This window comes from Thalassophryne amazonica, chromosome 8 (genome assembly GCF_902500255.1).
Source record: "Thalassophryne amazonica chromosome 8, fThaAma1.1, whole genome shotgun sequence".
Classification (NCBI taxonomy): Eukaryota; Metazoa; Chordata; class Actinopteri; order Batrachoidiformes; family Batrachoididae; genus Thalassophryne; species Thalassophryne amazonica.
In genome coordinates this window covers 15,397,178-15,421,915 of record NC_047110.1, presented here as the reverse complement: position 1 = coordinate 15,421,915, position 24,738 = coordinate 15,397,178, and the positions used below count along the sequence as shown (strand labels likewise).

Genomic DNA, 24,738 nt, shown 5'->3' with positions numbered 1-24,738 from the left:
TTTTGGCATCCCTTCACTGGCTTCCTGTCCCAGTGAGACCAGATTTTAAGGTTCTGCTGCTAACCTATAAAATTATTCATGGACTGGCACCTCCCTACCTAGCTGACCTAATTAAACCTTATGTACCAGCCCGGGCTTTGCGTTCTCAGGGTGCAGGACTACTTTGTGTCCCTAAGGTGAATAAGAAGTCTGCGGGTCACAGAGCTTTCTGTTATCGTGCCCCTGTTCTGTGGAATGATCTCCCTGCGTCAATAAAACAGTTAGATTCTGTGGAGATTTTCATGTCCAGACTTAAGACGAACTTATTTTCCCTTTCATATGGCTAGCATACTGGTACAGTTTTGTTTTACGCTTTTTACTCTTTTAATTCATTTATTAGTAATTGGAGCGGGCCTCAACTTTACCTAAATTCTGGGTCTTTCAGTGAAGTTTAGGGCTAGTGGCCGGTGATCACCTTAGTACTTCTCTGTTTTTCTTGTTGTTTAATGCTGGCAAATTATACAGTATTCTTTGTCTTTCTGATGCCTGATTCTGTTTTTTCTCTCTGTTTAAGGTGCAGCTCCATCCACAGATGGGAGTTGTGTTCATGTTGGCGATCCTTCTGTCCTGTGCGCCAATAGCATTTCTTATATATTCGTCCGTGAATTGTTCTGTAATTTATGTTTTGTAGCATGGCCCAAGAGTCTGGTCTGCTTGAGGTTTCTTCCTCAGAGGGAGTTTTTCCTTACCACTGTTGCTCTGGGGTTGGTAAGGTTAAACCTTACCTGTGTGAAGCGCTTTGAAGCAACTCTGTTGTGATTTGGCGCTATATAAAGGAAATAAATTGAAATTGAAATTAAGTAAGTAAGTGTTTGTTGGATTTAGATACTTTTATTGTCATCCAGTGTTCACAAATGTGCACAGAATGATATTTCGTTGCAGTGAACTCAGGACAGGATTAAAATATCTAAAAATATATATAATACGAGCGAAGCGTCGCACAGCGGCGCAAAGCTCACTCATGGTACAGAGTCCTAAACAGGAAGTGCCAAATTTTGAATCCACAGAAAAACAGGAAATGTTCAAATGTCAAACAACTCCTGGATTGACAGATGTAATTCCATGGAATCTCAAGGGAACTCACACGGGCAAGCTCACACTCAAACAGAAAGTGGCAAATTTTCAATAACAGTGAAACAAGAAATGTCAAATGTTGAACACTTCCTGACATGGGTAGAGCTAGAGCGAAGGCCAGGGTTTCACTGGACTCCCCTGAAATCTGATTGGACACAGATGATTGGCATGTCATGGCACCACACATCTGATTGAAAGAGCTGCATTTTGAAATTAGTGAGTCACATTGACTGCTAGATTACTCCTGTCCAGTAGTTAGTGCTGTGTACCACAAAAACATCTAATCCACCTTAGTCGAAGAAGAAAAATGTTTGCCTCCGATTTAAACTGAGCACGTCGTTTGAACTATGGACTTCTAATCGCACCAAACTTATATTGGTGAGTAAACGACCATATTTTATGCCAGAAATGAGGGCCAGGTTGCTAAAAGCAGCATTTCTCCTTTAATTCGGGTTGCCTTATATACACGTTTAGGCTAACAGACAACGGCTGGTTCATGCTGTGTTGGCTTATTAGTGCAGCAGATAACTGAAATAATCCTTCAAATGGTGATACAAGCATCATATTCAGCACAAATACAGCTTAGACACTACACTTTTAAAAACGACTGGCCACTTGAATTTTCAATAGGCGGCCAGGTAGGGGTCAATTGAAGAATAGTACAGGCATCAAAATTTAAAAATGCTCCAATCAAATTAAAAACTACATCACATTACTTGTCTGATTATAAAAATTCCAAAAAGGTAGAGTTTGGACAATCTGTGACTGAATGTTATGGAGTTTGGGAGTAAAAACGGCAAAAATGGTGACAAAGGTCAGTTTCAGTTTGTACAGGGGTCAAAAGGTAAAGAGTTGCTCTAATTTTGGTAAAAAGTGATGCAAATTATTGGTTGAGTTAATAGGATTAATAAATGAATAGTTTGTCAGCTGAAAAGCAAAAAAGAAAACAAAAATGCTTAAAAAGGTGGGGGTAAACTGAAAGGTTTTAGTCATGCACATGCTCCCAAGAACAATTTTACTGAAAAAAGTCTGAAGGACCTAAAGGACATGGTTAGATGGTGAGGAGCTTTTCCAGGCATGTGAGAGACAAAGAAAGAAAACTGCTTAAAAAGGCGGAGGGTCTGCGGGGGCTGCCTTGCTAATACCATGCTAATGCTCCCCTGAAGCATTTACTCAAAACAAAGTCTGCACGACCTAAATGACATGGTGAGATGCTGATGAGCTTCACTCGTTCATGTCCACGACTTATGCATATTATGATATACAAGAGTTTAAAAGAATGCTGTAAGGTGCGATAGTAAAGTAACCTGTGGAATTGACAGTAGTGCAAAAAAAAAAAAAAAATTTAAGTAATTACAAGGTAGGCACAAGAAGTGTTCTGCAGTCTTATGGTCTGAGGGGAAAAGGCTATTGAAGAACGTGGTGGTCCTCACTGAACACTGCAGAACCTCTTTCCAGAGGTGAGCAGAGAAAACAGTCCATGACAGGGTGTGAGGAGTCACTGATCATACTCCTGGCTCCGTGCAGTGTTTAGGTGCGATGTCCTGAATGGAGGGAAGAGAAACCTCAGTGATGTTCTCTGCTGTCCTCACCACTCTTCTCACTTTCTTCCAGTCAGAGTCACTGCAGCCTCCTTACCACACAGACATGCATTTGGTCAGAATGCTCTTCGTGGTGCTTCTGCAGACTGTGGTGAGGACAGACGGGGGCGGGTGGGCTCTCCTCATCCTGGACAGGAAGTACAGATGCTGCTGTGCCCTCTTGACCAGTGACGCAGTGTTTACAGACCAGGTGGTGTCCTCTTCCACAGCCGCATTGTTGATGAGAAGTGGAGCATGAAGTCGTCAATGATCTCTTTGGTTTTTCTGTGTAGGCTCTCAGTTGTCCAGGCGGTTTCCATAGTAGAGAAGCTTGAATCTTCGACTGGACTGGGTTGCTTGACGTGAGGACATTTCGCTTCAAATCGCAGAAGCTTCCTCAGCTAAAATTCTTGCTCTGGAAGTCTGACTTCTGTCTGACTCTTGTAGAGAAGAATAAAACAGAAGCCAACAAAAGCTGGAGTTTTAAACCTAACCAGACCCCTCCTACTGAGAGGCAGACTGCTATAGGCTAGTGATGCTCCCTTGATGACGTGAATGACTCATTACTATGAACAAAAGACTGAAACTCCTTTGACCTGAGTACCCCATTGTAAACAGGGGGTAAAGTGTGTCTCAGACCCCCTCCCCGATTAAGGCTGGGTTTCAAACGTTTCACAAAGAATGCCTCCTTGACCCCTCTCTCAAACCATTTCTTCTCTCTGGCTAATATTTTAACTTCCTTGTCCTCAAACGTGTGGTTAGTGTCTTTAAGGTGGAGGTGAACCGCAGACTGAGGTCCACTGGTGCCCTCTCTGCGGTGCTGGTATAGCCTTTTGTGTAAAGGTTGCTTCGTTTCACCTATGTAGTGTTTGCTACAGTTTTCCTGACATCTGATAGAATACACTACATTGCTCTGTTTGTAACTAGGGATCATGTCCTTAGGGTGAACTAATTTCTGTCTCAAGGTGCCCTCACAGTATGTGGGTACCCACAATGGTCCCTGGACAAAGTGCAGAAGTCCCAGAGAACAAAGAGACCAGATAGACAGGAGATGGAGACAAGAAGAAGAGGAGTGTCTCTCCCTTATTTAGCAGGAGTAGGGGAAAAACTACAGAGGATCTTCAGACAGCACAAAATCCCAGTTTACTTTAAACCGGTTAACACCTTGAGACAGAAATTAGTTCACCCTAAGGACATGATCCCTAGTTACAAACAGAGCAATGTAGTGTATTCTATCAGATGTCAGGAAAACTGTAACGAACACTACATAGGTAAAACGAAGCAACCTTTACACAAAAGGCTATACCAGCACCGCAGAGAGGGCACCAGTGGACCTCAGTCTGCGGTTCACCTCCACCTTAAAGACACTAACCACACGTTTGAGGACAAGGAAGTTAAAATATTAGCCAGAGAGAAGAAATGGTTTGAGAGAGGGTCCAGCTGAGACTCCTGGCAAAAGTCAAACCCTTTCTAAACCAAAAGGACCTTGAAAAGGCTATGCATGCTTTTATCAGCTCCCGGATTGACTATTGCAATGCACTTTATGTTGGTATCACTCAAGGCTCTCTAAACCGACTCCAACTGGTCCAGAATGCTGCTGCTCGTCTGTTGACCAACACCAGGAAGCACAGCCACATCACTCCTGTACTTTACTCCCTGCACTGGCTTCCAGTCCATTTTAGAGTTCATTTTAAACTGTTAATGTTTGCTTTTAAAGCTGTAAATGGCATTGTACCTTCTTATTTATGTGACCTGTTAAAAACACACAACCCTGTCAGAGCACTTCGGTCTGCTGACCAAAACTTTCTGGAGGTTCCCAGGTCCAGGTCCAAACAATGGGGTGACCGTTCTTTTGCAGTAGCAGGTGCTAAGTTGTGGAATGCATGACCTCCTGAACTGAGGTCCATTAATAGCTTGCCTCTGTTTAAAGCTAAGTTAAAAACATACTTGTTCAGCTTTTTGCACATAATTGTTTTGACACTTTTTTGTCTATTTTTATTCTATTTTGGATGCTCTTATTGTATTTTATTGTGTTTTTCGTACTGTTCTTTTTATTTTATCTCTAGCTGGTGCTATTGGAAAGCACTTTGGTTCAGTGAAAACTGTTGTAAAGTGCTATAGAAATAAAACTTGATTGATTGAGAGGGGTCAAGGAGGCATTCTTTGTGAAACGTTTGGAACCCAGACTTAACCGGGGAGGGGGTCTGAGACACACTTTACCCCCTGTTTACAATGGGGTACTCAGGTCAAAGGAGTTTCAGTCTTTTGTTCATGGTAATGAGTCATTCACGTCATCAAGGGAGCCATCAGAAAGGCATCCATCCCATCATTAGAGGGACAGCTGTCCTGCCATTAGGTGTGCTAACTAGAGCACAATAGTTGCTAATTAGAGCTATTGTTTAGTCACTAGCCTATAGCAGTCTGCCTCTCAGTAGGAGGGGTCTGGTTAGGTTTAAAACTCCAGCTTTGGTTGGCTTCTGTTTTATTCTTCTCTACAAGAGTCAGACAGAAGTCAGACTTCCAGAGCAAGAGTTTTAGCTGAGGAAGCTTCTGCGATTTGAAGCGAAACGTCCTCGCGTCAAGCAACCCAGTCCAGTCGAAGATTCAAGCTTCTTTACTCTTTAGTTTTGTCCACGTTCAGGATCAGGTTGTTGACTCTGCACCAGCTGCTCCACCTCCTCTCTATAGGCCAGGTCATTGTCATCGCTGATGAGGCCACCAATGAGGTGTCTTCCTCATACTTCACAATGTGGTTGGTGGCAGCCCTGAGGACTCACTCCTGGGTCATCAGGGTGAACAGCAGAGGACTCAGGACTCAGGAGTCCTGAGGGGAAATGTGCTAAGGGTGATGACACTGGCGGAGCTCTGTCCGAGCTGCACTGTTTGTGGTCTTTCAGTGAGGAAATCTAACAGCCAAGTCGCACAGGGGGGTGCTGAAGCCCAGGGGTCCCAGTTTGTCTACCAGATGCTGTGGAATGATGATATTAAATGCTGAAGTGAAGTCCAGGAACAGCATCCACATGTGTCTTCTCCTCCAGGTGTGCGAGGCTCAGGTGAAGAGCGGAGGAGACGGCGTCCTCAGTGGAGCAATTTGGCTGGCAGGCAAACTGGAAGGGGTCGAACATGGGAGGGAGTCTGGAGATGATGTGTTTCTTTACCAGCCTCTCGAAGCACTTCATCATAACGGGAGTGAGTGCAACGGGCTGGTAATCATTGAGTGATGTGATTTTGGATTTTTTTGTGGTGTTCTTGAAACATGATGGAACGTTACCTTGATTCAGAGAGGTTTTAAAAATATCCATTAGAATACAAGGCAGCTGATCTACATATTCTCTGAGCTCCGCCCAGGCATGTTGTCAGGGTAGAGGGCTTTCCGCATATTTTTTCTTCTCAGAATTCTCTGCACATCGGCTGTGTCAACACAGAGAGTCTCATCATCCTGGTGGGGAACAGCTTTCACCACAGGAGTGGTACTTAGTGCCTTAAACCTACCAAAGAAGTTACTGAGTTCATTGAGGAAGTCTGGGCCACCATCAGACACAGGAGGTGCTGTCCTGTATGACTTGCCATAGATTCCTTGTGTTGGTGTCATTGTGGAATAAGTCAAATCAAATCAATTTTATTTATATAGCGCCAAATCACAACAAACAGTTGCCCCAAGGCGCTTTATATTGTAGGGCAAAGCCATACAATAATTACGGAAAAACCCCAACGGTCAAAACGACCCCCTGTGAGCAAGGACTTGGCAACAGTGGGAAGGAAAAACTCCCTTTTAACAGGAAGAAACCTCCAGCAGAACCAGGCTCAGGGAGGGGCAGTCTTCTGCTGGGACTGGTTGGGGCTGAGGGAGAGAACCGGGAAAAAGACATGCTGTGGAGGGGAGCAGAGATCAATCACTAATGATTAAATGCAGAGTGGTGCATACAGAGCAAAAAGAGAAAGAAACACTCAATGCATTAATGGAACCCCCCAGCAGTCTAAGTCTATAGCAGCATAACTAAGGGATGGTTCAGGGTCACCCGATCCAGCCCTAACTATAAGCTTTAGTAAAAAGGAAAGTTTTAAGCCTAATCTTAAAAGTAGAGAGGGTGTCTGTCTCCCTGATCTGAATTGGGAGCTGGTTCCACAGGAGAGGAGCCTGAAAGCTGAAGGCTCTGCCTCCCATTCTACTCTTACAAACCCTAGGAACTACAAGTAAGCCTGCAGTCTGAGAGCGAAGCGCTCTATTGGGGTGATATGGTACTATGAGGTCCCTAAGATAAGAAGGGACCTGACTATTCAAAACCTTATAAGTAAGAAGAAGAATTTTAAATTCTATTCTAGAATTAACAGGAAGCCAATGAAGAGAGGCCAATATGGGTGAGATATGCTCTCTCCTTCTAGTCCCCGTCAGTACTCTAGCTGCAGCATTTTGAATTAACTGAAGGCTTTTCAGGGAACTTTTAGGACAACCTGATAATAATGAATTACAATAGTCCAGCCTAGAGGAAATAAATGCATGAATTAGTTTTTCAGCATCACTCTGAGACAAGACCTTTCTGATTTTAGAGATATTGCGTAAATGCAAAAAAGCAGTCCTACATATTTGTTTAATATGCACTTTAAATGACATATCCTGATCAAAAATGACTCCAAGATTTCTCACAGTATTACTAGAGGTCAGGGTAATGCCATCCAGAGTAAGGATCTGGTTAGACACCATGTTTCTAAGATTTGTGGGGCCAAGTACAATAACTTCAGTTTTATCTGAGTTTAAAAGCAGGAAATTAGAGGTCATCCATGTCCTTATGTCTGTAAGACAATCCTGCAGTTTAGCTAATTGGTGTGTGTCCTCTGGCTTCATGGATAGATAAAGCTGGGTATCATCTGCGTAACAATGAAATTTAAGCAATGCCGTCTAATAATACTGCCTAAGGGAAGCATGTATAAAGTGAATAAAATTGGTCCTAGCACAGAACCTTGTGGAACTCCATATTAACCTTAGTCTGTGAAGAAGATTCCCCATTTACATGAACAAATTGTAATCTATTAGATAAATATGATTCAAACCACCACAGCGCAGTGACTTTAATACCTATGGCATGCTCTAATCTCTGTAATAAAATTTTATGGTCAACAGTATCAAAAGCAGCACTGAGGTCTAACAGAACAAGCACAGAGATGAGTCCACTGTCTGAGGCCATAAGAAGATCATTTGTAACCTTCACTAATGCTGTTTCTGTACTATGATGAATTCTAAAACCTGACTGAAACTCTTCAAATAGACCATTCCTCTGCAGATGATCAGTTAGCTGTTTAACAACTACCCTTTCAAGAATTTTTGAGAGAAAAGGAAGGTTGGAGATTGGCCTATAATTAGCTAAGATAGCTGGGTCAAGTGATGGCTTTTTAAGTAATGGTTTAATTACTGCCACCTAAAAGCCTGTGGTACATAGCCAACTAATAAAGATAGATTGATCATATTTAAGATCGAAGCATTAAATAATGGTAGGGCTTCCTTGAGCAGCCTGGTAGGAATGGGGTCTAATAGACATGTTGATGGTTTGGATGAAGTAACTAACAAAAATAACTCAGACAGAACAATCTGAGAGAAAGAGTCTAACCAAATACCGGCATCACTGAAAGCAGCCAAAGATAACAATACGTCTTTGGGATGGTTATGAGTAATTTTTTCTCTAATAGTTAAAATGTTATTAGCAAAGAAAGTCATGAAGTCATTACTAGTTAAAGTTAAAGGAATACTGAGCTCAATAGAGCTCTGACTCTTTGTCAGCCTGGCTACAGTGCTGAAAAGAAACCTGGGGTTGTTCTTATTTTCTTCAATTAGTGATGAGTAGTAAGATGTCCTAGCTTTACGGAGGGCTTTTTTTATAGAGCAACAGACTCTTTTTCCAGGCTAAGTGAAGATCTTCTAAATTAGTGAGACGCCATTTCCTCTCCAACTTAGGTAGCTACTCTGCACTGTGTTGGTATATGGCATTAGGGAACATAAAGAAGGAAACATATCCTTAAACCTAGTTACAGCGCTTTCTGAAAGACTTCTAGTGTAATGAAACTTATTCCCCACTGCTGGGTAGTCCATCAGAGTAAATGTAAATGTTATTAAGAAATGATCAGACAGAAGGGAGTTTTCAGGGAATACTGTTAAGTCTTCAATTTCCATACCATAAGTCAGAACAAGATCTAAGATATGATTAAAGTGGTGGGTGGACTCATTTACATTTTGAGCAAAGCCAATTGAGTCTAATAATAAATTAAATGCAGTGTTGAGGCTGTCATTCTCAGCATCTGTGTGGATGTTAAAATCGCCCACTATAATTATCTTATCTGAGCTAAGCACTACGTCAGACAAAAGTTCTGAAAATTCACAGAGAAACTCACAGTAATGACCAGGAGGATGATAGATAACAACAAATAAAACTGGTTTTTGGGACTTCCAATTTGGATGGACAAGACTAAGAGTCAAGCTTTCAAATGAATTAAAGCTCTGTCTGGGTTTTTGATTAATTAATAAGCTGGAATGGAAGATTGCTGCTAATCCTCCGCCTCGGCCCGTGCTACGAGCGTTCTGGCAGTTAGTGTGACTCGGGGGTGTTGACTCATTTAAACTAACATAAAAATCCTGCTGTAACCAGGTTTCTGTAAGGCAGAATAAATCAATATGTTGATCAATTATTATATCATTTACTAACAGGGACTTAGAAGAGAGAGACCTAATGTTTAATAGACCACATTTAACTGTTTTAGTCTGTGGTGCAGTTGAAGGTGCTATATTATTTTTTCTTTTTGAATTTTTATGCTTAAATAGATTTTTGCTGGTTATTGGTAGTCTGGGAGCAGGCACCGTCTCTACGGGGATGGGGTAATGAGGGGATGGCAGGGGGAGAGAAGCTGCAGAGAGGTGTGTAAGACTACAACTCTGCTTCCTGGTCCCAACCCTGGATAGTCACGGTTTGGACGATTTAAGAAAATTGGCCAGATTTCTAGAAATGAGAGCTGCTCCATCCAAAGTGGGATGGATGCCGTCTCTCCTAACAAGACCAGGTTTTCCCCAGAAGCTTTGCTAATTATCTATGAAGCCCACCTCATTTTTTGGACACCACTCAGACAGCCAGCAATTCAAGGAGAACATGCGGCTAAACATGTCACTCCCCGTCCGATTGGGGAGGGGCCCAGAGAAAACTACAGAGTCCGACATTGTTTTTGCAAAGTTACACACCGATTCAATGTTAATTTTAGTGACCTCCGATTGGCGTAACCGGGTGTCATTACTGCCGACGTGAATTACAATCTTACCAAATTTACGCTTAGCCTTAGCCAGCAGTTTCAAATTTCCTTCAATGTCACCTACTCTGGCCCCCGGAAGACAACTGACTATGGTTGCTGGTGTCGCTAACTTCACATTTCTCAAAAACAGAGTCGCCAATAACCAGAGTTTCTTCCTCGGCGGGTGTGTCGCAGAGTGGGGAAAAACGGTTAGAAATGTGAACGGGTTGGCGGTGTACACGGGGCTTCTGTTTAGGGCTACGCTTCCTCCTCACAGTCACCCAGTCGACCTGCTTTCCCGGCTGCTCGGGATCTGCCAGAGGGAAACTAACGGCGGCTAAGCTACCTTGGTCCGCACCGACTACAGGGGCCTGGCTAGCTGTAGAATTTTCCACGGTGCGGAGCCGAGTCTCCAATTCGCCCAGCCTGGCCTCCAAAGCTACGAATAAGCTACACTTATTACAAGTACCATTACTGATAAAGGAGGCCGAGGAATAACTAAACATTTCACACCCAGAGCAGAAAAGTGCGGGAGAGACAGGAGAAGCCGCCATGCTAAACCGGCTAAGAGCTAGTAGCTACGCTAAGCTAGCGGATTCCTAAAAACATGCAAAGTAAATAACGTGTAAATAATTTAGAGGTGATTCAGCAGAGGGAGTGCTTTAGTTAAGGCACGTGAAGATAACACTGTGAAACAAATCGTTATCTAGGTAACTAGATCAATCTAACTGCGCAGATTAAACAGCTAACAGATACAGCAAAACACCGCTGTGCTCCGGAACAGGAAGTGATACAATACCGCAGTGACAGCCAACATGTCAAATCATGTATGAGGAGAACATGGAGATGAATGAAGATCTTTTAATCCACACATTTTATTTCCAACTTTATATAACTTTTTTATTCCATGGAAGCGCACATTGTCCCTTTAACATTCCACTGGAATGTACATCAACATGTTCTCCCATGCTCTGCTGTTGTGAGTGTAAACAAAGTTACTCGCTAGCTAGTCGAGTTCACAATGCTTTCAAAGGAAATTACTCATTTTTGCGTGCAGTCCTGGGAATTATAGTTTGACTACTACAATAGTAAGAATTTACATTACTGAGTTACAGACAAATGTGATGTGAGTACAGTAACACTGGTCCCATATTCACCATGTTTCATAATAACGTGTTCATTCATAAGACACCATCACACTTAATAGGAGTGAGCACGAGCCAAACCGAATCAGGCAGAATGTCAAAAACACCGGGATTCGTGCCACATCTGGGGGGATAAGACTTGTGGAGGACAGCCGTCCGAATACTCAGACTGCGCTCTGACCTGCCCCGACTGATTCATGGACGTGTCGTGCGCATGAGCCTCCGAGCACGGTACAAGAGTAGGTGCAACACAGTAAGAGTACCTGGACAGCGACAACAATAAGAATACACAATAAGAATACACTTACAAGCTGTATGATTGCGGTCCAATTGTGCTTCAACAGGATCACTTGGAGTGCGCTCATGGTGCGTTCAGGTGTAGTTGAGACATTAGGCCATGGTGGAAACATGCCCAGAACACAATCAGAATGTCACGAATGTTGTATTCACACTGTCTGATTGTTCAGAATGCAGTCAGACGGCACTTCGCTCTTTTTCCAGTTCGACTGCGCCACAAATATTTTGAACATGTGCAAAACATTTGAGGCAGCTGCATGACTGTGCCTGACTGTTTAGACTGTGCTCAGAAGGCTGTCCGACGGCCGCGAATGCACCTCAACGCCTCCCTGATGTGGGTTGAATTTTCATTTGGACGCGATTCAGCCTCATTGAGGTATAAAGGTTACAATATTGTTCAAATAGAATACAGTGGCTCTGCTTCTTTATCCGGGCTGACTGACTGACTACAAATAATTCCTCTGCTCTTGCTGTGTATCTCTCACAGTACCGTGAGAGATACAGCAGCCACGTTGGCAGAGTTGGATCTCTGGCACTTCCCTCATGCAGGTGGTGTGCACGCTATAACCTGTTAACCAAAATGAAAATCAAAAGCTCCACAGTCACCATGAAAGTGCATCTTTTTTTTTTTAATAAAAATTGAAGAAACATTTTTGTGAATGCAATTCTGAAGAATGTCAAGAGTGTGCTGGAATGTCTACTTCTGAGTGAGCTGCTTCATTATCATATGGAAGGAGGACAGAAACATGACTGAAGGCACCAGACAAGCAGGGTGTCTGCACTCTGTACTGTCTGATGAAGGAAAACTTCAAAAAAAAGCACAGCTGCGTGTGGATTACCAAAGCAGGTGGTTTCCATTGCAATTAGATGTGTGCAGCCACACATGTGGAGCTGCAGTAGATCATGTTCCCACAGACACAGATTACAGACCTTATTAGGAGGTTTTGCGCGGTATGCCATAGAGCTTGGGAGCAATCCCTCCAACAGTATGACAAACATAATGGGCTAATACATTTTCTCATAATTGACTTCTGAAGTGATGAAAAATAACTATACAGCAGTGTCAGTTGTCCCTTTACATTTACAGGTTTCGCTTTTCAGAAACTCTCCTTTCATGATGTATTCCATCAGGCGTATCTCTGTTTGAATGTAAATGATGTTTAGCTGTAAAAAGAGGGAGTAATTAAATGTTTTATTCATCTACTTTCTTACATCCACCAATTCTCTGAAGTTGTTTATTCCAGTTAAGAATCTGCAGTTGATTTTAAATCTGCAGAACTCAATGCAGCATTACTATTGTTAAGTCATTTTGTTAACTCTTTTATTTGAAAATGAATTATTTTCTATTTGTTTCAGGTTCACCACAGCAGACACAACAAGGATCCATCTGCAGATTTCACACTCTGCTTAAACCTTCATCTGAGGCATCGTAATACCAAATGATGGTGCTGTGAGCAGGATTAGAACCTGCGCAGGGAGACCCTATTGGATTTTAAGTCCAGTGCTTTAACCACTCAGCCATCACAACGTCATGTATATGTGTGTGTGTGTGTGTGTGTGTGTGTGTGTGTGTGTGTGTGTGTGTGTGTGTGTGTGTGTGTGTGTGTGTGTGTGTGTGTGGTGTGTGTGTGTGTGTGTGTGTGTGTGTGTGTGTGTGTGTGTGTGTGTGTGTGTGTGTGTGCGCGCGCACGTATGCATATGTGTGTGTGACAAAAGTAGATCACTTTGAAGTGGCTTGTATTAGTTTTTCTATGTTGTTACGTCTGCCAAGGACGTAATAAAATCACCTTTGTTTATTTGTCTGTCTGTTAGCAGGATTACGTCAAAACTACTGCACAGATTGTTATGAGATTTTCACCACAGATAGATATTAAGCCATGGAAGAACACATTAAATTTTGGAGGTGATCTGGATCAAGTTTCACTTTATATAGTCTGTAATGGATTACATCAAAACTACATCCTGGCTTCTCACCAAATTTTCACCATGGATAGATATTAGGGCATGGAAGACTCCACTGAATTTTGGAGGTGATCCAGATCCAGATTCTGGATCAAGATTTACTTTATATATGCTTTGAAGGATTGCGTCAAAACTTCTTCACGGATTCTCACCACGGATACATATTAGGCCATGGAAGACTCCATTAAATTTTGGAGGTGATCTGGGTCCGGATTGACAGACTCAGAAATCTCTGATTGCTCTTGTTTTTAATGTGTCCTTGTTATGTACAACTTCTCTGACCATAGTTGATTCACTACAAAATCTTTCTGACTGAAAAACAATTTGTACACACAATAAAAGTTCTACTTTTTTATCTGTCCAAGCAAAGCAGTTGGTTTTATTTGTTTGCTCACTGAAACATTTTTTTTTTTTTACAATTTCAAAGTTTAGCAACTTCACAGCAATCAGCTCTGTCCAAAAACCCAAGGGCCACAAATTCCTGGATTCTGGTTCCAGCATCTAGTTTGCAACACTGGATGTGTTGTTATAAAACTGGTGGTACAGTTAAGAAGGTTAATTTTATGAAAAATAAGCAAAATACAATCATAAACTTAATGGCAACCTGGAATTCCCCCATCATCCAAAAGACGTGACCCACCCACCAAAGTTGGTTCTTGATGATGATGTGGTGTATTTGTAAAATTCCACCACAGTGACACACTCCATGCTCTGGAGCTTGGCTTCAGTCAGGACGCTGATGTTGGTACAGCAGACTTCCCACCTGATGTGGAGGATCCTCCTCAGGCAGTGTTCTGGTGGCAGGGGGAAGTGCTCCAGGTCTCAGATGTGTACAGCAGGGTAGGCATGACAACAGCTTTTTAGACCAGGATTTTCTTCTCCTGTTGTATGTCTCTGTTGTTGAAAACAGAGGTGCAAAGCCTGCTGAAGGCAGTTACTACACACTATGTTGGATCTCATCACTGATGACATGTTTGATGGCACATGGCTGCCCAGGTATGGAAAGTGGGTCATGTTCTCCAGGACCTGTCCATGCAGCTTCATAGCACCAAGCTTTGGAATGACTATGTTAGGTTGAGGCTGATACAGGACTTGCATCTTCTTCAGGTTGATGTGAAGACCAAGCTTGGTGGATGCTTCATCAAAGGTTTCAAGGATTTTTTCAAGACCTTCTTCCATAAAGGATGACACGCTGTTGTCGCTGACACACTGGAAGTCCAGAAGCGAAGTGGGGGTGATTTTCTTCTTGCGTCTCAGTTGGCTCAGGTTGAAGAGCTTTATATCCATTCTACACACAATGTCAATTAATGATGGCACCTTGTCCTAGATCAAGTAGAGGATTGTTGCCACAAAGATGATGAAGAGCCTAGGGGCAATGATGAAGCCCTGCTTTACTCCTAGTTGAACATTGAATGCTCCCAATTATGTTTTGTTTTGTTTTGCAGAGCTGTGGTGTTTAGTATAACTGTAGTGGACGTGTCATTGTGGACAAGCCTCAGGATCTTGATGAATTTCTCTGGTCAGCCTGTTTTGCTAAGGATCTTCCACAGAAGTCAGCATGATATGGCGTGAAATGCCTTTTTCATCAATGAAGATGAGGTACAATGGTCGATGTTGCTCTCAACACTTTTCTTGAAACTGACAGAGTGAAGATCATGTCCCTCTTGATGGTCGGACACCACTCTGGGTTTCAGGAAAGATGTTTTCTGTGAGTGATCTCAGATGGTTGTTGGCAATCATCGCAGGAACCTTTCCTGCAGTAGACAGTAAGGAGATTCCAAGATGGTTTCCACAGTCAGATTTGTCTCCTTTTCACTTTTAAATGGTGACAGTCTTTGAGTCTTTCAGATCTGCTGTTATTTCTTCTTGAGTTCAGATTTTGATGAGGAGTTGGTACAGTTGGTGCTGGAGAAAGGGACCTCCTTCTTTTAAGACCTCAAAGGGAATGTTGTTGTCAACTGGTGCTTTGTTGTTTTTCATGCCTTTAAGGGCGAGGAAGGTTGAGTACTTCGTCCTCCTCAACGATTGGGTTGGTGTTCAAGAGGACTTCAATCTGTTCTTTTCATCGGGCCCTAATGTCATCTTTGGGTGTTCACCAGGCTCAGGACATTCTTGCTTTGAAGAGGTCTTTGTCCTTCGCTGGAGGGCCTATCGATTGCTTTGGTGGCATTTAAAATGCCTCTGCTGTTGGTGAGGGCTTGAATTTCAGCTTGGTGATCCACCACAGATTTTTCAGTTTGAAAGTTTCATTTTGCAAAGTCGCTTTCAGTGGTGGGCACAGTTCCGCTAATCCACTAACCACTAATTAGCGAAGCTAACATTTTTGTTTGCGGATTAGCTTTTTGGCTAACTTTGAAAAACATCAGTGGACCAATTAGCTTCCGCTAAATTTAGTTCTGATAACTTTCAGTCCGCTAACATTTTTTTTTTTTTTTGGCTGGCATAGAGATAAAGATGAACGGTGAGAAACATCTGTAAAACCTAAAATACTACATGTTAATTCCTGTCTTGTACTTTGCAAATAAACAGACCGCTGTGAGAAGCTCGGTCCTCCACCAGTAAAACTGCGCAGACCAGCTGCTATTGCAATGAGGAAAAAAAAGTACTTTCTACATGCTGATACTCACAGAGTGGGCAGGAGCCAAGAAGTGCAAAGCACCTGTCACTCATGGTTTAATTTAAAACCAATTAATTCCAGACAGTTTAGAAAAAATAACAGCAACGCTGTCATTTTTGCAAAGTGAAATTATCAGCTATGTTTTATTTTAAAGTAATGCAATAATTGGGTCATGATCGAAAGAACAAGATCACGGCTACAAGCAGCCAAAATGGGCTTCCTTAGGAGGGTAGCTGGTGTCTCCCTTAGAGATAGGGTGAGAAGTTCAATCATCTGTGGGTAGCTCGGAGTAGAGCCGCTACTCCTTTGCATTGAAAGGAGCCAGCTGAGGTTGTTCAGGCATTTGGTAAGGATGCCTTCTGGGCATCTCCCTAGGGAGGTGTTCCAGGCATGTCCATCTGGGAGGAGACCCCAGGGAAGACCCATGACTAGGTGGAGAGATTATATTGCCACACTGACCTGGGAATGCCTCAAGATCCCCCAGTCAGAGGTGGTTTATGTGGCACGGGAAAGGGTAGTCTGGGGTCCCCTGCTAGAACTGTTGCCCCACGACCCGATCCCAAATAAGTGGTTGAAGATGAATGATGAGTAATGCATGAATTCTGAAGGTTTGACATTAAACAGAAACGTACCGAAAGGCATTATGGGAAAATTCAAATGACCTGCTCTCAACCCCCCCCCCCCCCCCATCAAAATGCAGGGAACACTGCCATCTACTGGAAGGGAGTGTAGATGGACCAACATATTCAGAACATCTCAAAATACGTGGATCACAGGCATTGTAAAAACCTACACACAAGTTACAGTAACTATACAGGGGATGTGAAAATAAATGGTATTTTTGTGGTAGGGATGGTGGTGGAATTCGAACACCGGATTGCTCGCACTCGAGACCAAGACTCTAACAGGTCAGCCAATGGGGAATTCCCCGCTAGCCAAGCTAGCAGGAACATCTTTTCAATTCGGACTTCACCTGGCTACAATCAAATCCAAAAGTGTGCAAAGTGCAAACCTTACATGAAGAATTAAAGAACACAAGATGAAGAAATAAATGACAAGAAACACAGCAACATGGACAGCAGACAGATCACCGGGACGACAACTCAACAGACCACAGACATGGACGGGGACAGACGACCAACACGGACCGGGGATAGGTCACCAGGATGACAACCACGGATGACAGACATAGACAGGGGAGAAAAAACAACAAATACAAACAAAAGGGTGCAGACAGAAGAGAATACACATAGACAAATGACTAACCAAGGATACTGCCCAGGAACACACCACAACATGCTGGGATTTGATGCAAGGACTCTGTAATCACAAGCCCACTTTCATAACCCCTAGACCACCACGTCTAGGTTTACAGCATGTGATTCATGTGTTACCTGAAGAGACTTACTTCTTATAGCTACAGCTACATTTAGATAATTCTGAATATTTGTCAGTAAATTTGTTACTGAGATGGTTCTACATAATTTTCAGTATATGCCAAGTACAGAGATTTTTTTTATATATATAATTGTCAGAATAACAAAGTATACTATCTGTATAGTCTGTTAAGTATACAGCTGATAAGTACGTAACAAGTGACCTGAAAGTAAACTCACCTATTTTCAGTTTAAAAGAGGTATAGTACCAGTAACTGTAGATAAACTTGTTTTTGGTATGGGCAAACGTGATGGATCAGCACTCAGATCAGTGCAAATGGAGTTTATTTTCATCCAGTGCTCAAAGACATGGGAAATAGGAGCAAATGTAACTGTAAACAGTCCAGCATATCACCATAACAGTGATCCAATACTGCGCCGTGTAACACATTTGCAAACATGACAGACACCTGTCCGCCTCAGTGGGATGCTCAGCCATCCAATAAACACAGGAAGCCGTCACCCTTCTATCACGGGGAGCGGGGCAAATGAACTGGCAACTGCCGACCAACAGTCGGGCTCCGTGTGCTGGGCATCTGTTGGCCCTTTAGCGGGTGGCGGAGTGACAGGCAGCATGAGTTAGCGCTGCTCCTGTGAAAGCAGCAGGAAAAAAGGCACATCAAAAAGGCATGAATTTCTCTCCTTCCGTTTTGATCAAGTGAAGCATGAAAAGGAGAGTAATACTCTCAAGTGGCGTAAGGGCGAGTCCATTGATGTTGTTATTTCTGCATGGGGAGGCCCATGCAGCTATTGGAAGGGGAGCTACGCAACAGTGAGGCGGCGCATTAGGAGAGGCCATATGGAGGCTTCGTTTGTAAAGCTATTGAATAGGAAGCTTAGATCCTGAATGCTGTGTGAAATTCTAGTTCTGGCATCAGCAGGGAGTTTTCAAAGCCAGCCTGCAACAGTATGACCATATGTGCTGGTTTGAAATAGCGTCTCTTTTATTGGGTGTAGAATCACACTTTGACTTAACAATAAATCTGAAGAACATATGTTTGGACTTGAGTAGACACTCTCAAAGAGCTCCTGCAAAAAAACGGGGTGGGGGGTGTGGGGGGGACAGATCAATCCACAAATACCGCGGGCTGAGTTCTACACACTTGTAAGCTCCCTGACTGGGTGAGCTGACTAAATTAGGACAATCATGCTTCCTCCACTGTTAACGAATTTCCAGATCTTTTACTCCAGCCTGTGAAATCAGGCCTTCAAATGGAGCTTGTAAAGCACACAGAGAAGAAAAAGAGAGCCACATCTCAAACACGAAGATCCTCCGTGAAGAAATTATCAGCGGCTCCCATCTGGAGAGTAGCCGGTCAGCTTCCTTTCAGGCTGACAGAGAGGGCGGTGTTTGCTCAAATATTAATTACCATGTAATTACAATATCATTACATGTCTCCATTGTCTGGACTGGTTGGCGACGTCAGCCACTAAAATCAGACGATTCCCTAATGAGCATGGAGTCTACATCTGTCCGATCTCTAATATTAACCGGATGCCAGACGCCTGGGGAAAGCAAACAAGAGAGCCCATAAAAATATCCCAGCAGTGTGCATGCTGAAAAAGGCTTTTCTGTATGTAGGACAGTGTTTAGCATGGTGTCAGCACACTGAAAGGTGTCTGGCTGCCCACACCTGTCAGACTGTTTGAAGGCAGGGCTACATGCCTTGCACTGCAATGCCACCTTCCTGGTGGTTTTGTAGACAAACATGCCAGAAAATTGGACATCCTTGTGAATCCCATTTACATGAAGCCCGTTTTGCATTTAAATTCCCCAGCATTTCAAAGAAACAACAGACGTCCAACACCAGCAAAGTATAAAAACCTGCTTGCAAAACAGAAAGACAGAGGTGAAGGAGTTTCTGTAAGTGTTATCAATGCCAAGCTGAAAGAGAAGTAAGGGTGCTGTTCTATTGCAGTTGCTCACCTGCATTTAGATGATTAGTGTTAATAAGGCTGAAAGGAAAAGGAAACTTACCCCCTTTGTGTTCATCAAAGTTTACATCAGAAAGGGTCGTTGGATAGAGAGTGGAAATAAGAAAAAAAGGTTAAATATGTTCAAAAAATTGTTTGCTTGTAAAGGTGCCTTGACAAATTTAATCAGCACACTGGTACGCAGTATGTCGCGCAGGAGCGTAAACTCATTGTAGACTCATTGTAAACCGTTGTAAATTGTATGCGGCTTCATGCAAGTGTGTAAAGGAAATTTTGAAATGTTCAAAATCTCTGTCACACATTAATTATGTGAACTTTGTGTGAACATTGCGCAAACAATTAAAAAGCACTGTCAGTGCGAGTCATTGCATCAGCGCACTGCATCACAGTGTAGCTCATCTGAACAATTAGCACAAGATGTTAAATCTGTCATAGACATACTTTTACAGATACTATTAAGAAGGAATGAACATGCAACTGTTTTACCAAGCCAATAGAATATAAATATTACAAATAATTATCTTTTTACCTTTGTTTCAAATGCATTCTCCACTTCATGAAGAACATGAGAGAGAGAGAGAGAGAGAGAGAGAGAGAGAGAGAGAGAAGCTACAGCCGTAACGGTCCTCTGTGATTCCGTAAGCGATTAGAGGTGTTTTCATCAGCCAAACTCTGAGAGAAAATGATTAACCCGCTATGAAATAGTTATTTTATATACGCAGAATCCTGCGGCACAAAGCATGTCATACAGCTGGGAACACATTGGGTGGCATTGTTGCGACAAACTGCGCGGCAGTGCGGGGGTTAAATGCATGCAAGTGTCAAGGCACCTTAACTGTATCAACAATGCACGGCTAAACAAATTAAACTGATAAAGCCATCACAATAAGCTGGCCTCCCACTGCCAATATTTGACACTCAAATATGTTTGTTTTTGGCACACAAAAAAAATCGGACATCCAGTTGCAGCCTGGGAACATTTTGTCAGAAACATTCTGTGGAACATCGTGACAACATAAATTAATAAATAGGAAAGTCTTATATTTAAAACAATTTGTGATGTTGGGACGAAGCAGCAACCTGAGGCTGTTATAAATGAGGTTGATGTGGAAGTGCAGTACCTCGACTGGCCACCTGAGGCTTCAAAACAGACCACTTTCCTACAGGACTCTGTGTTAAAATTTCTAACTTTAGAGCAGAAATAAACATATTTACAGCCTGAGTCAAAAAACGGTTTTGGTCTCTTTCAACAGTTTCTTCCTCCATGACAACTGTACGGGGAGTGAATTTTTTCTAATGTCGTAGTTTAAGATGTTTTAAGCCATACATTTCTGTATAACTGGGGGTGTGGTCACTCTGAGTGAGTGGAACTTCTCCGTGTCTCATCTTTAGCCCAGTCTCTGCTCGATGCAGCTGGTCGTGGAAATTGTGTGTGCTTGTTTGGAGTATTTTATGATATGGCTTGTTGTGCAGGGGTGGTGGCCAAGTGGTTAATGTGCTTGGTTTCAGTTCAGAAGGTTCCGGGTTCAAATCCCACCCCTACCACATTTCTCCATGTAATGTGGAGTTGCGTCAGGAAGGGCATCCGGCGTAAAACTTGTGCCAATTCAACATGCAGATCCACCTTGGATCTGCTGTGGCGACCCCAAGTGCAAACAAGGGAGCAGCTGAAGGGACTTACTAATCTGGCTTGTTGTATGGTGAAATGTCCTTACAAATCAGATGTCTCTGTTGCGGTGAACACACCCGTTAGGTCCACTTAATGCACCATTACTGAGAAAGTACGCAACTCATAACTTTTAATGTCCACAACAAAGTAAACTGTTTGGAGAACCACTGAGCAGTCCCCAAAACCATGATTTAATAAACACCTGAACTCAGGTTACGTGGTTCAGACTCTACCAGAGGGGCGTGTTCAGGTGTCTGTCGTTACACGTACAGCCACCCACGCTCCACTCCTTTACGCATTAATGAGTTTGTCTCCTGTGAACACGGCGCAGTACAGAACTTACCCCTGACACTGGCTTCATTTGGACTGTTCCGGGTCTCAATAGAAAACCAATGAGTGACATCACACAGGCTCCGTCTATTATATATACACATTCTATGGTTGGGATGCATTGTGATCTGTAAAATATGAATAATCTGACTGCTGCGACGCTACACGTGCTCTGATTGACTGATTACTGGGGGGACAGATCAATCCACAAATACCGCGGGCTGAGTTCTACACACTTGTAAGCTCCCTGACTGGGTGAGCTGACTAAATTAGGACAATCGTGCTTCTTCCACTGTTAAGGAATATTCTTCCATATCAGACCGATTTCCATGACAATTGGTCTGAAACATGTAATTCCTTTACTAACCAAGAAGCAACAAATACGATTAGAAAATCCAAGTCGGACATGAACATACTCCAGAAATATCTAAACAGCATTTGAAAAAACACTCAGATTGAAAGATTTCCAGCCAACGACCATAAGTTCTTCATGGAGGTGAAGCAAACAGGTCTGGCTACAAACGTTCATATTTGGGCGATACCATAAGTTTGCATGTTTATACATATAACCATATAATAAAAGAATTATTAACCTCACTTGCTCGGTCTGTATGGGATATCAGACCTCCATGTTTTTCACACAACAACACGTCGGCCTGATATTTCTCCGTACCGACCTCGCGCTTGGTTAATAATCCTTTAGTATTTTATACGAATGGGTATAACATGCATCTTTTACTTTAATTTTACAGGTGGCTTTGTTTTTATTTCATTACTGCATCTTGAAATAAATCATTTCTATTTGAAGGTAGATTTGGCTGCTCAGTTATTTTGATGCCAGGTTCTGATTTAAGCTAAAATTTAAAAACAATGCAGATTTCTATCTGTTTTGTAGCAGAGCGGTGAACAATTTCACTGGAGTGGGGAGAAAACTGACTGCAGTGGGCAATGGTTATGTGCAGTGGCATTGCATAAATTTGTGGGGGAAGACTGTAGCTCTGTGAGACCCATGGCTCTGTGAGGTACATGGCTCTGTGCAAGCGCACCACTCTGTGAACAATGTATATCGTTCTGTAAACGATGCACACTGTTCCACAAGCAAAGAGCTAGATTTTGCAGTAACACATACATTTTTGCTTTGTGGAAAAAAGTACAAAAATGAGCATTAACACATACGAGGGCTGTCAATAAAGTAACGGTCCTTTTTATTTTTTTCAAAAACTATATGGATTTCATTCATATGTTTTTACGTCAGACATGCTTGAACCCTCGTGCGCATGCGTGAGTTTTTCCACGCCTGTCGGTGACGTCATTCGCCTGTGAGCACTCCTTGTGGGAGGAGTCGTCCAGCCCCTCGTCGGAATTCCTTTGTCTGAGAAGTTGCTGAGAGACTGGCGCGTTGTTTGATCAAAATTTTTTCTAAACCTGTGAGACACATCGAAGTGGACACGGTTCGAAAAATTAAGCTGGTTTTCAGTGAAAATTTTAATGGCTGATGAGAGATTTTGAGGTGATTCTGTCGCTTTAAGGACTTTTCACGGTGCAAGATGTCGCGCAGCGCTCTCAGGCGGCGTCATCAGCCTGTTCAAGCTGAAAACCTCCACATTTCAGGCTCTGTTGATCCAGGACGTCGTGAGAGAACAGAGAAGTTTCAGAAGAAGTCGGTTTCAGCATTTTATCTGGATATTCCACTGTTAAAGGAGATTTTTTTAATGAAAGACGTGCGGACGGATCTGCGCGTCGGGACGCAGCCGACGCGGTGCGGCGGCACAGGAAAAACACCTCCGTGTTGATAACCATTTGTAAAATCCAGGCGGCTTTTGATGGCTTTCAGTGGAGTGAGTATATGAGAAATTGTTTAACAGGCAGGACATGTTCCAACTTGTCCTTAAGGCTTTCAACAGAGGTGTTTTTCCTGTGGCGGAGCATCGCGGCGGCTGTGTCCCGACGCGCGGACCCGTCCGCACGTCTTTCATTAAAAAAATCTCCTTTAACAGTGGAATATCCGGATAAAATGCTGAAACCGACTTCTTCTGAAACTTCTCTGTTCTCTCACGACGTCCTGGATCAATAGAGCCTGAAATGTGGAGGTTTTCAGCTTGAACAGGCTGATGACGGCGCCTGAGAGCGCTGCGCGACGTCTCGCACCGTGAAAAGGCCTTAAAGTGACAGAATCACCTCAAAATCTCTCATCAGCCGTTAAAATTTTCACTGAAAACCAGCTTAATTTTTCGAACCGTGTCCACTTCGATGTGTCTCACAGGTTTAGAAAAAATTTTGATCAAACAACGCGCCAGTCTCTCAGCAACTTCTCAGACAAAGGAATTCCGATGAGGGGCTGGACGACTCCTCCCACAAGGAGTGCTCACAGGCGAATGACGTCACCGACAGGCGTGGAAAAACTCACGCATGTGCACGAGGGTTCAAGCATGTCTGACGTAAAAACATATGAATGAAATCCATATAGTTTTTGAAAAAAATAAAAAGGACCGTTACTTTATTGACAGCCCTCGTACAAACTACAGAGCAGCGTTGTGTCTATGCACGCAAGCTCTTGTCACATGGGTTGCATTCAAAGTCAGTTGCAGTCTGCACTAACCTCCTTTATAACGACATGACACACAACTGTAGACTGCTTTTGTAATAGATCAGGCAGGCAACTGGGGCCAAACATCTGCAGTGAGAGGCCACCTTTATTCAATAAGCGTTTCAAAATACCACAATATATACAAATACAAGATACTTTCACTGTATGTATATATCTGTATCTATATCGATCGATCGATAGATAGATAGATACTGACGGACTGAGCTGAACTTTATCTACTTATACTTACAGTAATGAAATCCTTATGAGAGCAGTGCAACAAGAGAATGAAGAGTCGTATCAACTTTAGTAAAGTCATCTGAAACCAAATCTGTCATTATTTTCATATGTAAACGCCATGTAATGTTGACTTGAATTGTTTCTTTCTGTGAATACACACAAAAAACAACAACAAAACAAAACATTTTTACCCCGTGCTTCTTTTGATAGAGTGGTTTAGTTGAGAAGCTCAGTTTTAATTTCCACAGGATATGTAATCAATATGTATGTAATCAATATGAATGATATTTTACCCATGCTACATAGTAAATTTACCAGTGTAAAACTATCACTGACAGTGTTTGTTGGGAAAGGGTCGTAACACGAACCCGCAACAGGGGGCGCAAAAGAACGGACAATGGATAAGACAAAGAGTAACAATTTAATGTTGTGAATCGCACAACTAAATACAGATACAGATAGTGCCAATTGTACACAAGGTGACGTGCGGGCAGGCTCGAAGATAGGTAGTAATCCAGTAATAGGATTAGGCAGTAATAGTAATCCATAAGTAATTGAAAG

The 24,738-nt window shown here is 42.7% G+C and overlaps 1 long non-coding RNA gene and 1 other non-coding gene across 2 annotated transcripts; one reads left to right on the top strand and one right to left on the bottom strand.

Moving 5' to 3' along the window:
- The first annotated feature begins 2,799 nt into the window (after nucleotides 1-2,799).
- LOC117515032 lies at nucleotides 2,800-22,951 on the top strand. Its single transcript, XR_004562006.1, has 3 exons — nucleotides 2,800-2,907; nucleotides 9,593-9,596; nucleotides 22,941-22,951. It is a non-coding gene; the product is annotated as an uncharacterized LOC117515032 (long non-coding RNA).
- On the bottom strand, nucleotides 12,848-12,929 carry trnal-uaa. The gene has a single exon. It is a non-coding gene; the product is annotated as a tRNA-Leu (tRNA).
- Nucleotides 22,952-24,738: the final 1,787 nt, after the last annotated feature.